Source organism: Polypterus senegalus, chromosome 6 (genome assembly GCF_016835505.1).
Source record: "Polypterus senegalus isolate Bchr_013 chromosome 6, ASM1683550v1, whole genome shotgun sequence".
Classification (NCBI taxonomy): Eukaryota; Metazoa; Chordata; class Cladistia; order Polypteriformes; family Polypteridae; genus Polypterus; species Polypterus senegalus.
Window position 1 is genome coordinate 59,986,098 of NC_053159.1, and position 14,054 is coordinate 60,000,151.

The 14,054-nt window shown below is 36.1% G+C and overlaps 1 protein-coding gene across 3 annotated transcripts in view; it reads left to right on the forward strand.

Annotated features, from left to right (window-relative positions):
- Nucleotides 1-14,054, forward strand: part of LOC120531060 — a 76,689-nt gene that overhangs the window by 33,198 nt on the left and 29,437 nt on the right. The window lies entirely within an intron of this gene.

Below are 14,054 nucleotides of genomic sequence, written 5' to 3' on the forward strand. Positions count from 1 at the left end.
CGATCTGCTGTGTGGGCGTTTCTCACCTAGTACACAGGTGAGGGACTGCCCACATCCATGATTGTTCCTGAGGCTGCTAAGGTGCTGCAGCTGCTATGGCCCCTCTCAATATAAAGAAGCGCGAGTTGGTTAGGGAAAAAAAAAATGAGAAAAAGGAAAGAAGGACGGACAGAGGTTGCAGCAGGAAGCGAGCAAGTCGGTGCAGGACAGCGAGCGAGCGAGAGTTAGGCTTGCGGCAGCTGAGTAGGCAGCCTGGGTGTGTGGCCAACACCTGGGAGAAATAGTGGTTGTGGTTGCTCCCGCAGAGTTTGTTTTGCAGGGTGGGAGTGACCGGAAGATGCAGTACTAGCCGCAGAAGGTAGTGGGAGTTGGGAAATTGGGACGTGGTGTCCCCTACGTGAGAGCCTTGGTCACGGGGGAATTCCCATGTCACTGTCAGGGGGAGCCGACTGGAGCCAAGGATCAGTAAGGTGACTGACAGTAGTAGTAGTAGTACTAGAAGCAGGAACTGTGAAGGTCAGCTGCAGAGAGAGCATCTCACCTGTTGCGGGGCCCAGACGTGTGATGCGGGAGAGACATTAGTTTAGAAGAAGCACCGGGCTTGACATTGGTTTTTAAAAGACTGCTTCCTGATGAACGTTTTAACCTCGTTGTTTTAAGAAGAAGACCTTTCTATCTATTGATTTTAACTTCCACAATCCACATTTTCTTTTATGGATTATTTATTGAACTGTTGAATGAACTGCACAGCTCTTTACTTTGAACACTGTGTTGATTTGTTTTGTAATAAAAGCACTTTGCACTTTTTACATCATTCCCTTGCTCTATTGTTATTGCCTCACTGTCTAGCTCATCGGTAGCATTATCGACAGTGTTGGGTTCAAGGGCTCCCGAACAGCGGATGGGAGCATGGAGTAGAATCCACATCGTCACAATCTAGCCCAATAAGATAAAACCAGAGATCAGGGGCCTTATGTATAGACATACTGTATATGCGCAAAAATGTTGCATATGCCCATTTCCACACTCTCTGTGGATGAATAAAAAGTAAACTTGCCATAAAGCTATGCACATTTCCACAGCAGCCTCAGACCATGCGTAAGCACGTTTCCACTCCGTTTTTCAAACAGGCAGTACCCAGCGTCAATGCTGTCCTATTGTTTCTGTGTCGTTTTCCTTTCTATTTTTAGATTTGCATCCATGACACGGGTTTTATCAAATACACCAAAATTAATTGCATATCGTTTACCAATTTAAGACACTTGATTGTAATCATTCTGTAACAATATAATGGTGCAAGGAATGGCCAAACTATTGCAGCTACCATGACTGCTGTAGCATTGTTAGAAGACATTGCAAATGGAAGAATTTGAAGGGAGAACATATTTGCAAATGATGATGACTGGCTTCTAGGTTGATTTAGATTTCCAAGAGCTATCCTTGATGATATTTTTTTGATGAAATGCATTTAAAATATATATGTTGCATTCTACAGATAAATTGTTAATTTAAATAATGTATACTGTTAATAATTAAACATGTGGGGGCACCATGGCACAGCGGAAGCAAAGAGCTGGTGCCCCGTCCAAGGATTGTCCCTGCCTTGCTCTCTATGGTTGGTGGGACTGCCCACGACCTTGGATGGATGGATGGAATAGTTTAACATGTATAACGCAGATTAATTGGGGGGGGTTGGTATATTTTCCAGAGACGGTACTGTTGCAATAAATTATTCCACCCAGGGTCGCATGCGTTCTAGCAACATCTTGCGGAAGGCAGGAACAATTATTGGAATGGGAGCCAGCTCATCACTACCACTACACCAACATGTCCCCACACGTTTAATACATGCTTTAATGCATTTCATCATGAAAATGAAATCAAGTATGCATCTTAGAATTCTAAAATGTTCAGAGAGCTGTTATAGCATGAATGTAATGTGTTCTGTATGGCGATCATGCCTGAGCGCTCCTGTTGGCATAAGAGAAAGCCCATTTAAGAAGCACAAAGTGATTAATGACTGGGTAAGTGAGCACTTACAGTATGAAACATTTAGTTACGATGAGATCTGAGAAACTCTAGTAAATTAAACATCAATTTCATGATGAAGTTTATGATGTTCTACTTTAATGACCAAATAAAGTACGAGATTTAAGTGGACCTTTTGACTTTAGTCTTGACATAGACCTTTTTTCTTCACTGTGTTCCTAATTTTTTTTCTCTGTGGCCCTAATACGCTTCCATATAACACAGACACTCACCTTTTCACATAGACATTGACATCTTATCACTTCTGTTTTATTTCAGGTTCTTTTTGAACTTGCACTTTTGAGTGTCTTTGCCACACTGTAACACTCCAATCAATTTCCTGACATTTTTTCCCACGTGCTTTTTCTATTGCCTTTTAACAAAATACTGAACCAAAGGGGCTATTTATATTGATTTGCATATTCAAATATGCATAATTCAGGGAGGAGTCAGGGTAGGGCTATAGGCAGTGCATCTGCATTAAAATTCACATTGATTGGCATTTATAAAGGGGAAGTTTGTGGAACTTTGCTTAAACAGTTTTATACATCTGGATTTTTTGTGCATATGCATATTTTCAGTTTTGTACATATACCATGTTTTACTGTGAATTCTACACAAGGCATTATACATGAGGCCCCAGGCGTTCAAGATATGCTGTGTTTGCAAATTGGTAATTGTTTGTAGATATTACAGGCTTTTTTAAAAGAGGCAGAACTTGTACACCAAATAACATCAATATCAATCTTATGAAAGAAAAAAACTCCAGAACATTTAAAAAAAAACTGGAAAAAAAAACATAGAAATAACAAAGCCTAACAGAAGAATAATTCAACCCCAACCCCACTAGGGAAAAAGAGAGGAGAGCCAAAAGCAGGGAGTTAAAAGAAAACCAAAAAAATTTCCCCCACTGTATGAATGCTTATCCTAATTTATTTTTAATAAAGTCTTGCCATGTTTTTGAAAAGGTTTTGGACAGATCCTGTAAGTGAAAATTTGATTTTGTTTTTCAAATTTAAACAATATAAACAAATTTAAACAATTAAACAGTTACCTGCAGAGTTGCAAGAGATGTGTTGGGATTCTTCCAGTTTAGCAGGATAAAGTCTATTTGCTAATATAGTTTGCCCTTCTCCACTTTATTTATTTATTTATTTTTTAATTTAATTTATTTTATTGCAATCATTCCATACAAATCAATAAATGTTTACAAAACGTAGGATTGAGAACAAGTCGACCCCCACCCCTGAGAGAGAGAGAGCAAGGCCAACGGAGTAAAACTTAAGGCTTGTAAACATACCTAAATTGTTTGATAAGCCAATACAGATGAATGAAGAAGAAAAAGAAATACATAAATAATTGCTTCCTCTGTGCTTTAAGAGCTTATTCTAAAATATTACTGATAAGATCCTGCCATTTTTTGAAAAATATCTGTACAGATCCTCTAACTGAGTATTTGATTTTTCCAATTTCAAATAGTATAAAACATCAATTTCCCACTGACTTAAAAGAGGAGAGTTAGGATTCTTCCAGTTTAGCAAAATAAGTCTGTGTGCCAAAAGTGTAGTGAATGCAATCCCAGTTTGTTTGTCCTTCTCCACTTTAAACCCATCTGGAAGAACCCCAAACACAGATGTTAATGGGTTAGGAGGGATTGTGAGACCAAGGCTGTCTGAAAGGTAATTAAAAATGTTGGTCCAGAATGATGTTAATTTGGTGCAGGCCCAAAACATGTGACCCAGTAGGGCTGGGACTTGACTGCAGCATTCGCAGGTTGGATCTTGCCCTGGAAACATTTTGGAGAGTTTTAGGCGAGACAGATGTGCTTGATATATAATTTTGAGTTGAATAATTGTATGCTTTGCACATATGGAGCTCGAGTGAATTCTCTGCATTGCTATTTTCCACTCCTCTTCTGATATATTAATTGAGAGATCTTTTTCCCAGTGTCCTCTTGGATCTTTGAAAGGGAGGGACTGTAAAATAATTTTATATATTGCAGAGATGGTGTTTGAGTCCTTGAAATTGAGCAATATTTTTTCCGGCATGGATGAGGGTGCAAGATGAGGAAAATCGGGAAGGTTCTGTTTTACAAAGTTCCTAATTTGAAGATAGTGAAATAAATGTGTAGCTGGAATGTTAAATTTGGAATGTAATTGTTCATAGGATGCAAAGACGTTGTCTATATAAAGATTTCTAAGCAAGTTAATCCCAAATTTTTTCCAGATATTAAAAACTGCATATGTTTGCGAAGGTTGAAAGAGGTGGTTCTCTTGCAGAGGTGCCACAGATAAAAGCTTCTCCATCTTAAAAATGCTTTCTACATTGGTTCCATATTCTGAGTGAGTGAAGCACAATTGGGTTATTAGTATATTGCCGATAACTTGCATTTATTGGGGTACAGAACAGGGAATATTAATATTAAGTACTGCAGGATTTTACTTCTATTGCGGACCAAGCTAGTGTATGTTCATCTATTTGTGTCCAGGTTTTTATAGCTTGTATGTTTGCTGCCCAGTAATAAAACTGGAAGTTAGGCAGAGCCATGCCACCTTCTGCCTTTTGTCTTTGTAGGGTCACTCTTTGTATATGTGAATGTTTTGAGTTTCAAATAAATGAGGTTATTGTTGAATCTAATTGCTTATAAAAATGATTTATTGATGTATATTGGAATGTTTTGAAATAAAAAAGGAGCTTAGGAAGAATATTCATCTTAACAGTGTTAATTCTTCCAGCTAGAGTGAGATGTGCCCTTCTCCACTTTAACCCCAGCTGGGAGTACACCAGACATAGCTGTTAATGAGTTAGGAGTGATTATCACACTAAGGCTGTCTGATAAATTCTAAGATTTTTGTCCAAAGTTATGTAAAATTGGTGCACTACCAAAACCTGTGGTCTACTGATGCTGGAACTATATTGCAATGTTCACAAATTGGATCTTGGCTTGGGTACATTTTGGACAATTTTAAATGAGATAAGTGTGATTGATAAAAGATTTTAAGTTGAGGTGTTGAGTGCTTGGTAGATATACTGTAGAGCTAGAGCGTATTCTATGCAAGGCTGAGTTCCACTCTTTTTCTGAGATGTTAATTAAAAGATTCTTTTCACACTGTACCATAAGATCTTTGAAAGAAAGATTCTTTGAGATGTTTTATATATTGCTGAAATGCTGTATGAGTCTTCAATTCTGATCAGTGTTGGCTCTGGAAGAGAAATGGGTGGGAGGTCTGAAAAAATGGGTCGATTTAACAAAATTTAAAATTTTAATATAGTGGACAATTTGTGTTGCTGGTAAATTAAATCTGAAGCGTAATTGTTTATAAAATGAAATGCATTATCTATATACAGTTCTCTTAATCCCTTAATCCCAAACTGTTTTCCAAACATTAAATACTTTGTAGGTTTGAAAAAGATGATTAGAGTGTAGAGGAGAAACAGATAAAAGCTTCTGTGCCTTGAAGTGTGTCCTGCGTTGGTTCCATATTCTGAGTGATTGGTAGACAACTGGATTATTGTTATATTGACAAAAGTTAGTATTTACTTGGGCACACAGCAGGGCATATAAATAATTACAGCAAGATTTTATTTCCATTACTGACCAGGCTTGGCGTTAATTCATTAATTTGTGCCAGTTTCAAGGTTTTTATGATGTATTAAAGTAATAAACTTTAATGTTAGAAAATGGCATGTCATCTTCTACTTTAGGTCTTTGTAGACTCACCTTTTGAATGAATGGACATCTCAAGTTCCAAATAAGTGAGGTTATAATTAAGTCTTAGTTTCTTAAAAAAATAATTTGTTGACGTGTATAGGGATGCTGTGAAATAGAAATAGAAGCTTAGGAAGGATGTTAACCTTGACAGTATTGATTCTCCCAGCTGAGGTGAGATGGAGGGTAGACCACCTATTAGTATCTTCTTTGATCTTTATGCTGTTAATAAAATTATGTTGAAAAAGATCTTTATATTTACTTGTGATGTTTACCAATAGCTATTTAAACTGTTTCAACAGAATGAACAGATACAGTGCATCTGGAAAGTATTCACAGCGCATCACTTTTTCCACATTTTGTTATGTTACAGCCGTAATCCAACATGGATTAAATTCATTTTTTTCCTCAGAATTCTATACACAACACCCCATAATGACAACATGAAAAAGTTTACTTGAGATTTTTGCAAATTTATTAAAAATAAAAAAATTGAGAAAGCACATGTACATAAGTATTCATAGCCTTTGCCATGAAGCTCAAAATTGAGGTCAGGTGCATCATGTTTCCCCGATTATCCTTGAGATGTTTCTGCAGCTTAATAGGAGTCCACCTGTGGTAAATTCTGTTGATTGGACATGATTTGGAAAGGCCCACACCTGTCTATATAAAGTCCCACATAGTTGAGAGTTCATGTCAGACCACAAACCAAGCATGAAGTCAAAGGAATTGTCTGTAGACCTCCGGGACAGGATTGTCTCGAGGCACAAATCTGGGGAAGGTTACAGAAAAATTTCTCCTGCTTTGAAGGTCCCAATGAGCATAGTGGCCTCCATCATCCACAAATGGAAAAAGTTCAAAACCACCAGGACTCTTCCTAGAGCTGGCCGGCCATCTAAACTGAACGAACGGGGGAGAAGGTCCTTAGTCAGGGAGGTGACCAAGAACCTGATGGTCACTCTGTCAGAGCTCCAGAGGTCCTCTGTGGAGAGAGGAGAACCTTCCAGAAGGACAACCATCTCTGCAGCAATCCACCAATCAGGCCTGTATGGTAGAGTGGCCAGACGGAAACCAATCCTTAGTAAAAGGCACATGACAACCCGTCTGAAGTTTGCCAAAAGGCACCTGAAGGACTCTCAGACCATGAGAAACAAAATTCTCTGGTCTGATGAGACAAAGATTGAACTCTTTGGTGTGAATGTCAGGCGTCACGTTTGGAGGAAACCAGGCACCGCTCATCACCAGGCCAATACCATCCCTACACTGAAGCATGGTGGCAGCAGCATCATGCTGTGGGGATGTTTTTCAGTGACAGGAACTGGGAGACTAGTCAGGATAAAGGGAAAGATGACTGCAGCAATGTACAGAGACATCCTGGATGAAAACCTGCTCCAGAGCACTCTTGACCTCAGACTGGGGCAATGGTTCATCTTTCAGCAGAACAACGACCCTAAGCACACAGCCAAGATATCAAAGGAGTGGCTTCAGGACAACTCTGTGAGTGTCCTTGAGTAGCCCAGCCAGTGCCCAGACTTGAATCCGATTGAACATCTCTGGAGAGATCTTAAAATGGCTGTGCACCGACGCTTCCCATCCAACCTGATGGAGCTTGAGAGGTGCTGCAAAGAGGAATGGGCGAAACTGGCCAAGGATAGGTGTGCCAAGCTTGTGGCATCATATTCAAAAAGACTTGAGGCTGTAATTGCTGCCAAAGGTGCATCGATAAAGTATTGAGCAAAGGCTGTGAATAGTTATGTACATGTGATTTCTCAGTTTTTTTATTTTTAAAAAATTTGAAAAAACCTCAAGTAAACTTTCTGCACATTGTCATTATGGGATGTTGTGTGTAGAATTCTGAGGAAAAAACGAATTTAATCCATTTTGGAATAAGGCTGTAACATAACAAAATGTGGAAAAAGTGATGAGCTGTGAATGCAATGTAGATGTCCAGTCTAGTATGGTGTGCTAGAGAGTTGACTAGAAAAAACAAACTTTTATTTAAATTAATTTTGAGCCCATATATCTGTTTATTTTAAAGCAACACCTGTCCTTAATGTCATTCCATTCTACTGCATATTTCACTTACTTTAAAAATTAGTCTGGAGAGCTTTGGGGCAGCAGCACTAAAATCTCACCTTTTTTAGTCTGTTGTACCTAATACAGCTTCTTCCTTAATTGTGTCATTGTCTTTTGTGCTAGTTCAGCTCCATATTAAAATCTAATAAAAGTTAGCATTAATTGTTTGATGAGTTTCCTGAAAGGTCCAGGTTGCAACTAATGTTTAAGGTTTTGCAATTGATGTGTGAGTAGGTACTAAATGAAAGATAATAATATTTGTAAGTGTATTGTGTTATCATACCTGCATAGTCCACACATGTGATCTGATTGGAACACTTGACAGGTATTATAAAGTAAATTTTCACTAATTAGGCTGCACTATAAAATAGCTTCTAAATTTGTTTAATAAAAAAAAATTCTCTGCAGTTTGACATTTGACACTTCTGTTTAAGGGAGAAAATTTGTTTAGTCTTTGAGTCACTTGATTTTCAGTGATGATCTTACCTGGCCTCTGTAATGCCAATATCAGCTTGCTAAAAATGCTGTCTAAAGCTTCTAGCAAAGCAATCTTTTATTTTGAATCATAAGTATATACCTACTGTATCACATTTTAACTGCTTACAGAAGAAGTCAAGTTTCTGTATAGTAAGCAAAGGTCAATTTATACTTTCTAACTTTCAACTAAAGACCATGTGCTCAGGTTAACTGTATTTATTATTAATGGTAGCTTCAAAGCTAAAATGATCTAATATAAAATGAATGTTAAGGATAGATACGAACCAGTCATATCAATGACTTCTTTTGTTAAAAAGACATGCCAAACAGTCGCAGGTATAAAACAAAAACATCTGCAGAGATGACTGTCTGGACGACAAACTAAGCTGTAGTAAATGTTTCCATCTTAATAAGCAGAATTTTCACATGAATGACAGATTTATGGATCAAAGATTACCAATGCAGCTCAAATTGAATAAAATGTCTGTCTTGAGTTTTGGTGTGTTTTGATGCCTGATAGTCAAGAGCAGTGGCTTCTAAAAGGATTATTTATTAAAACATGAATGTTATTTTGTATTTGCTATGCAATTAAAATGTGCACACTGGCTACTGAAAAATGGTAGAATCAGCAAGCCTTAGTGACTTTTTTTAATATAGGAGCGTCACAATTATTTTCAGTTTTAACTGACTAAAAAAGCAGTGACATCTTTAAGTACACTTTTTATAAATTAATAAAAAAAATTGCAGCAATTAATAAAATGAAAATATCTGTAGATATAAATAAAAATAAAATAAAACAGTATCAATATAGTATAGCAAAACAATACAAGATAGAATAGAATAATGTGCAAAAAGTGCCTTAATTGGGATCATTTTTTGTTTCTACTTCCCTGAATGTGTGAATTCTACATTTAAATCAAGGTATCCAGAGCAGTCTAATGTCACCGCTGATGCTGTATTACACCAGAAAGTTTTTCTTCTGACATTCATATCTTCCTTCTATATTCCGCAAAAACATGTCAGACAAAGGCAGCAATTGGTAGTAACAATAATATATGACCCTCATAAAAAAAAATCCTTACAAATCATCCAGTTATAGGTGATTGCATCCATATTTTACCAGGAAAATAATGTCCTGCATGGCCAATGACTTAGTGATACATTTTGAGCATTTAACTCGGGGCACAAATAAGACATGCAAGGCATTGATTGTGAAAGTCTTAATTGGCAGTATATCTTGGGATTGTTGCTCAAGAAAAATGAAAAGAAAGATTCAAAACTGTTTAACATAAAATATCAATTAACAATTAACAATATTTGTACAATAATTAAGTTTTTGAACTATGACCAGTTGATAACGGAGAAGACAAAACAAATATTTAACTCAGCAGTGTCCCTGGAGAAAACAAACCTCAAGGGGGATCCATGGTCAGTTATAAAAGACAAAGACAGATTTACAGGCCCAGAGATCAAGGCCAACTTGCCGCCCACTTTCTCTTTGGCATCCACTTGACTGACTTGATTGGGAAAACCTACTATAGATACAAATATTCTGAAAACAATTACAAGAAAAACAGTCATCATTTTAATTTCAAGAACAAGGGGTCCAAGCCTTCATGCCGTATTGGTAGACTGAAAAGTTCAGGTTGCCTATATGCATATACCAAAGAAAAAAACTACCGCATTGAAATGTCAATAGAGCTAGCCCCTTAACCAGAAACTAGCTTGCAGCTCTCAACATGAAAACAACTTTACATAATGTAAAAATCAGTATTTTCTTAGATAAGATGCTACATTGAACAAATTAATAAAAGTGAAAAAAATTGCTTAAGAAGACAACGTTGAGGGGTTATTATAAACATTTAAATAATACTAATGAGGAAAGCTTATTACTTGATTTGCAGAATATCTGATGGGACTATCCCCTACTGGCCCTTAGTATAGAAATGCCACTGGGTCTCAAATAAGAATGATTCAAGGAAGCCCATTGAAACAGCTACTGACCATGGTTGAATCTGTGATGATCATTCTTGTCTTCGGTCAGTGGAATGAACTTCTTTACCTTTATGTTTTACAGGTTATTGTCACAAGTGAATGTCAGCTATTTTTGTGCACTTAAGGTATTTACTTTCTTTAACAAATGTACCATTTATATTACCAGATTTATACAGATTCCTCCTGTTTCTCCATCAATTGTAGGTCTCACAAAGGGAATGCTATTCAGTTACTAAACAAATTTAATTTTATTCACAAGGAGATAGATTCCATTTGTCTTCCCAGCAGTCTTGATCAATCTCAACATGTTAGACAATGAACCTCCAGCTGATAATAAAATATCAGCATCTCTGAGTTTGTTGTACCTCTTTGCGCACTTGAATGCCTAATGTGCTGTTAAACAGTTGGACTTCAGCTCCTGTGTTGCTAACTTTAATGCAGTGAAGTGGAAAACAACAGCTGTTGTCTAACATGTTTCCATGCTTTGCAACTCATATCTTGTGCTTTTATTCTTATGTATGCAAGCATCTGTACATTAAGTAATTGGTCTTATGAACCACCTTGACATATGAATTATTGATTCACTCTTGGCTACATATTTGCATGTTTTTTTTTAGTTAAACTTACTTATCAAGTAAAAGTTGTCAATTTACTTACACCTTTAGAAAGTTCTTCTAATATTTAAGGGTATGCTTGTTAGTAAGTCTGTCATTTCAGTATTAAAGTGAATCCAGCAAACTTTAATGGTTTTAGTAAACCTGGACATTGAAGTTCATTTTCAGATGCTATGTTTAGTCATTTCAAATTGACAGGTATAAATTAATAGTATGGGCTAATCATTCCCACTTTACTCTGAAAAATGGCTCACCAGGAAGATTAAGTGCAATTTTGGATTAAACCTGACCATTTAGCTGGTATACACTTTAGTTAGTGATCTTTATGCTTTTTAGAAAATACACTGTAACCTTTCTGACAATGTCCTGCTGTCAGTATGGTGAAAAGTTGTGTTTTTCTATAATGCGTCTCAGATTTCATCCATTAAAGCATGCTCCACACTCTATTGGATCTTATACTTCTGTGTTTGATACAGTAAAAATACATTTTTTCATTTACTTATTTTGTAGCCTTTGACTTAGCTATTTGGTAAGCATTTTTGCTACTAAGTCTCCTGATTTCATTTTAGTATACATTTTAAAAGAAAATTCTACAACTGATCCCCACAATGTATTGGTTCTTGTTTTAAGAACACATATGTAGTCTGATTTACTTATTGATTTCCTGTTTTTAAAGCTGTGTCTCCATCTTCTATTGTAATACACCTTCATTTTTAGATTCATATTGATTTCACTTTAGTAAAGTGTATCCTGTACTATAGAAGTCATTGTGTTCCATGAATGATTTTCTTCAAAAATAACAATAACATTTATTTATATAGCACATTTTCAAACTATGTAGCTCAAAGTGCTTTACAGAAAGAAAGTTACAAGAAAAGGAAAAACAAACAAGATTAGGCAATAATATTAATGAATGAATGAAAAAAAGAAAAAACAAATAAATCTATACAATCTTATAAAACATAGTTATATAATTAGTAGAAGAGCAGTATTCTTGTATGCAATCTAATGATTTAAGTCTCTAAAGAGGGGTTCGGTGAAACTGTCAAATGGCTGGGAGGACAGAAAAACAAAAAAAAAGCTCCAGTTAAGCTAGAGAAAAAAAAAACAACATTCACAGGGTTTCCAAAGCCAAAAGACTCCCCAGCACCCTTGGGGCATTCTACCTAACATAAATGTTCTTAATTCATTCCATTTCCAGGCTTCATACGAGAGGATTTGATGAACTCAGTTTCATGGACAGCTGAGGCACCTGCCTTCCTTCCAGCATCACAGGTGGCTGCACGGTTCCTTGATCTGATGTTGGTGGTAGTGCAAAACATCACCACAGAAGAACCAGAGAATAAATCAGAGAAAAGTAGAGCAGAGATTAGTAAAAAAAGTATATTTCTGAGGCCTTTGGTAAAATACACCATGTTAGGGAATGGTTAGCTCATGGATTTGCATGATGCAGTCAGGGTACATAGGTTTATAGGATAATCACTGCCTCATGTTCAATGAAATTCTTACTTGCATGTGGTATGCAGTATGAAACACTTTGCACAACACTAATGTCAGGTGGCAATGTATATAAAAACAGAGCTTACTGTTTCTTTATTATGAACAACTATGTGAAATGTTTTGGTTAATATTAAATTTCCATTACATTTTGAGTTTCCAACTTGATCATTATTCATATATTTTTCCTGTGGGTTTTTTGAAATCTAAAAGGCATTATTAGATAATTAATCTAAATCAGCCTCGTATGAGTGAGTGAATATGGGTGTGTTATTTTCTTTTTTAGGTATGGCTTTTACAGGATATGTTTTGGCAATACATAGCCCTGAAGTGGAAAGAATGGACTTAGAAAATATGTACATAATGAACGGACTAATTTCTTAGTAATAAGATTAATAAGCAAAGCTGACAAAGAAATAGGACAAGCCTATTGTGTACACCAAAAATATATATAAATTCTGCAAACACATACTAGAGGAGAAATAGTCATTATTTTTGAAACTTTGAGCAACTGTAGAGAATCATTGGATTAACAATGAAAAAAACATGGCTACAGTATTGGTCAATGATTAAATACACAATCTGTGATGAATATCATATTCCCTACTAAATTATTGCTTTTCTTCTGTGAAGTAAGTTGCTTTACAAATCTATGTTACTGAACTAACTTTGTGATAGGAAGTTCCAGGTGGCCTTCCTTTAGTTTTGAGAATCATGATGCAGATTTTTAAATTTCTGTGAAAGTTATGGCCAGAAAAAAAAATGCTGAGTAATCATAAAATTTAGCATGAGTTATTATACTGTATAACACTACGGTGGGCTGGCGCCCTGCCTGGGGTTTGTTTACTGCCTTGTGCCCTATGTTGGCTGGTATTGGCTCCAGCAGACCCCTGTGACCCTGTAGTTAGGATATAGCGGGTTGTATAATGGATGGATGGATATTATATAACATATATATTAGGTTTATTTTGGAAAGCAAAAAATAGGTAAAACTGAACCAGTCTTAACATACTTGCTTTTTATGTTTTAATCTCTGTTTGTTTACTCTTTATTTTATCAGAAATTTTTAAAGTACAAATACATGATATACTAATCCTAATAGAGAAAGTACAAAGAACTTGAATACTCATAATGGAAGAATTCCAGAACCCAAACATTATAGAACAAATGTGGTGGGTGTACTTTAGTATGCAGCCTCATCTGTCACTCTGCAGTTACTGTGACATTTGCTATTGCCAGTATAAACATGCTAGTAAAAGGCAGAGTAATGTATAGGTAAATCAAAATTAAGTCAATGTGATATAAGTGAAAATCCATAATATCCAGTGATGTTATAAATCTAATATTAAACATTCACCTTAATAAAGGACAAGTGCCTTCGTGTCTGTCTGTATTTTCATCCAGTTGCTATGTCTCTGTCATTCCAAAACAGGGTGCTTCACAATCATTTTTAGTAATACAATGTATTACACTTATCATTTCAATAGATAACACATCACAAAAATTAACACTGCTTCACATATCACAAGGTGTATAACTGAGACATATGCATTGCATGTGGCATCCAAATGTTAATGCTGAGGGACTACATTATTTATTTAGACTTCAGCCCATCTTAGATGGGTAACACAGCAAGGTTTTCTAAATAATGTTATGGT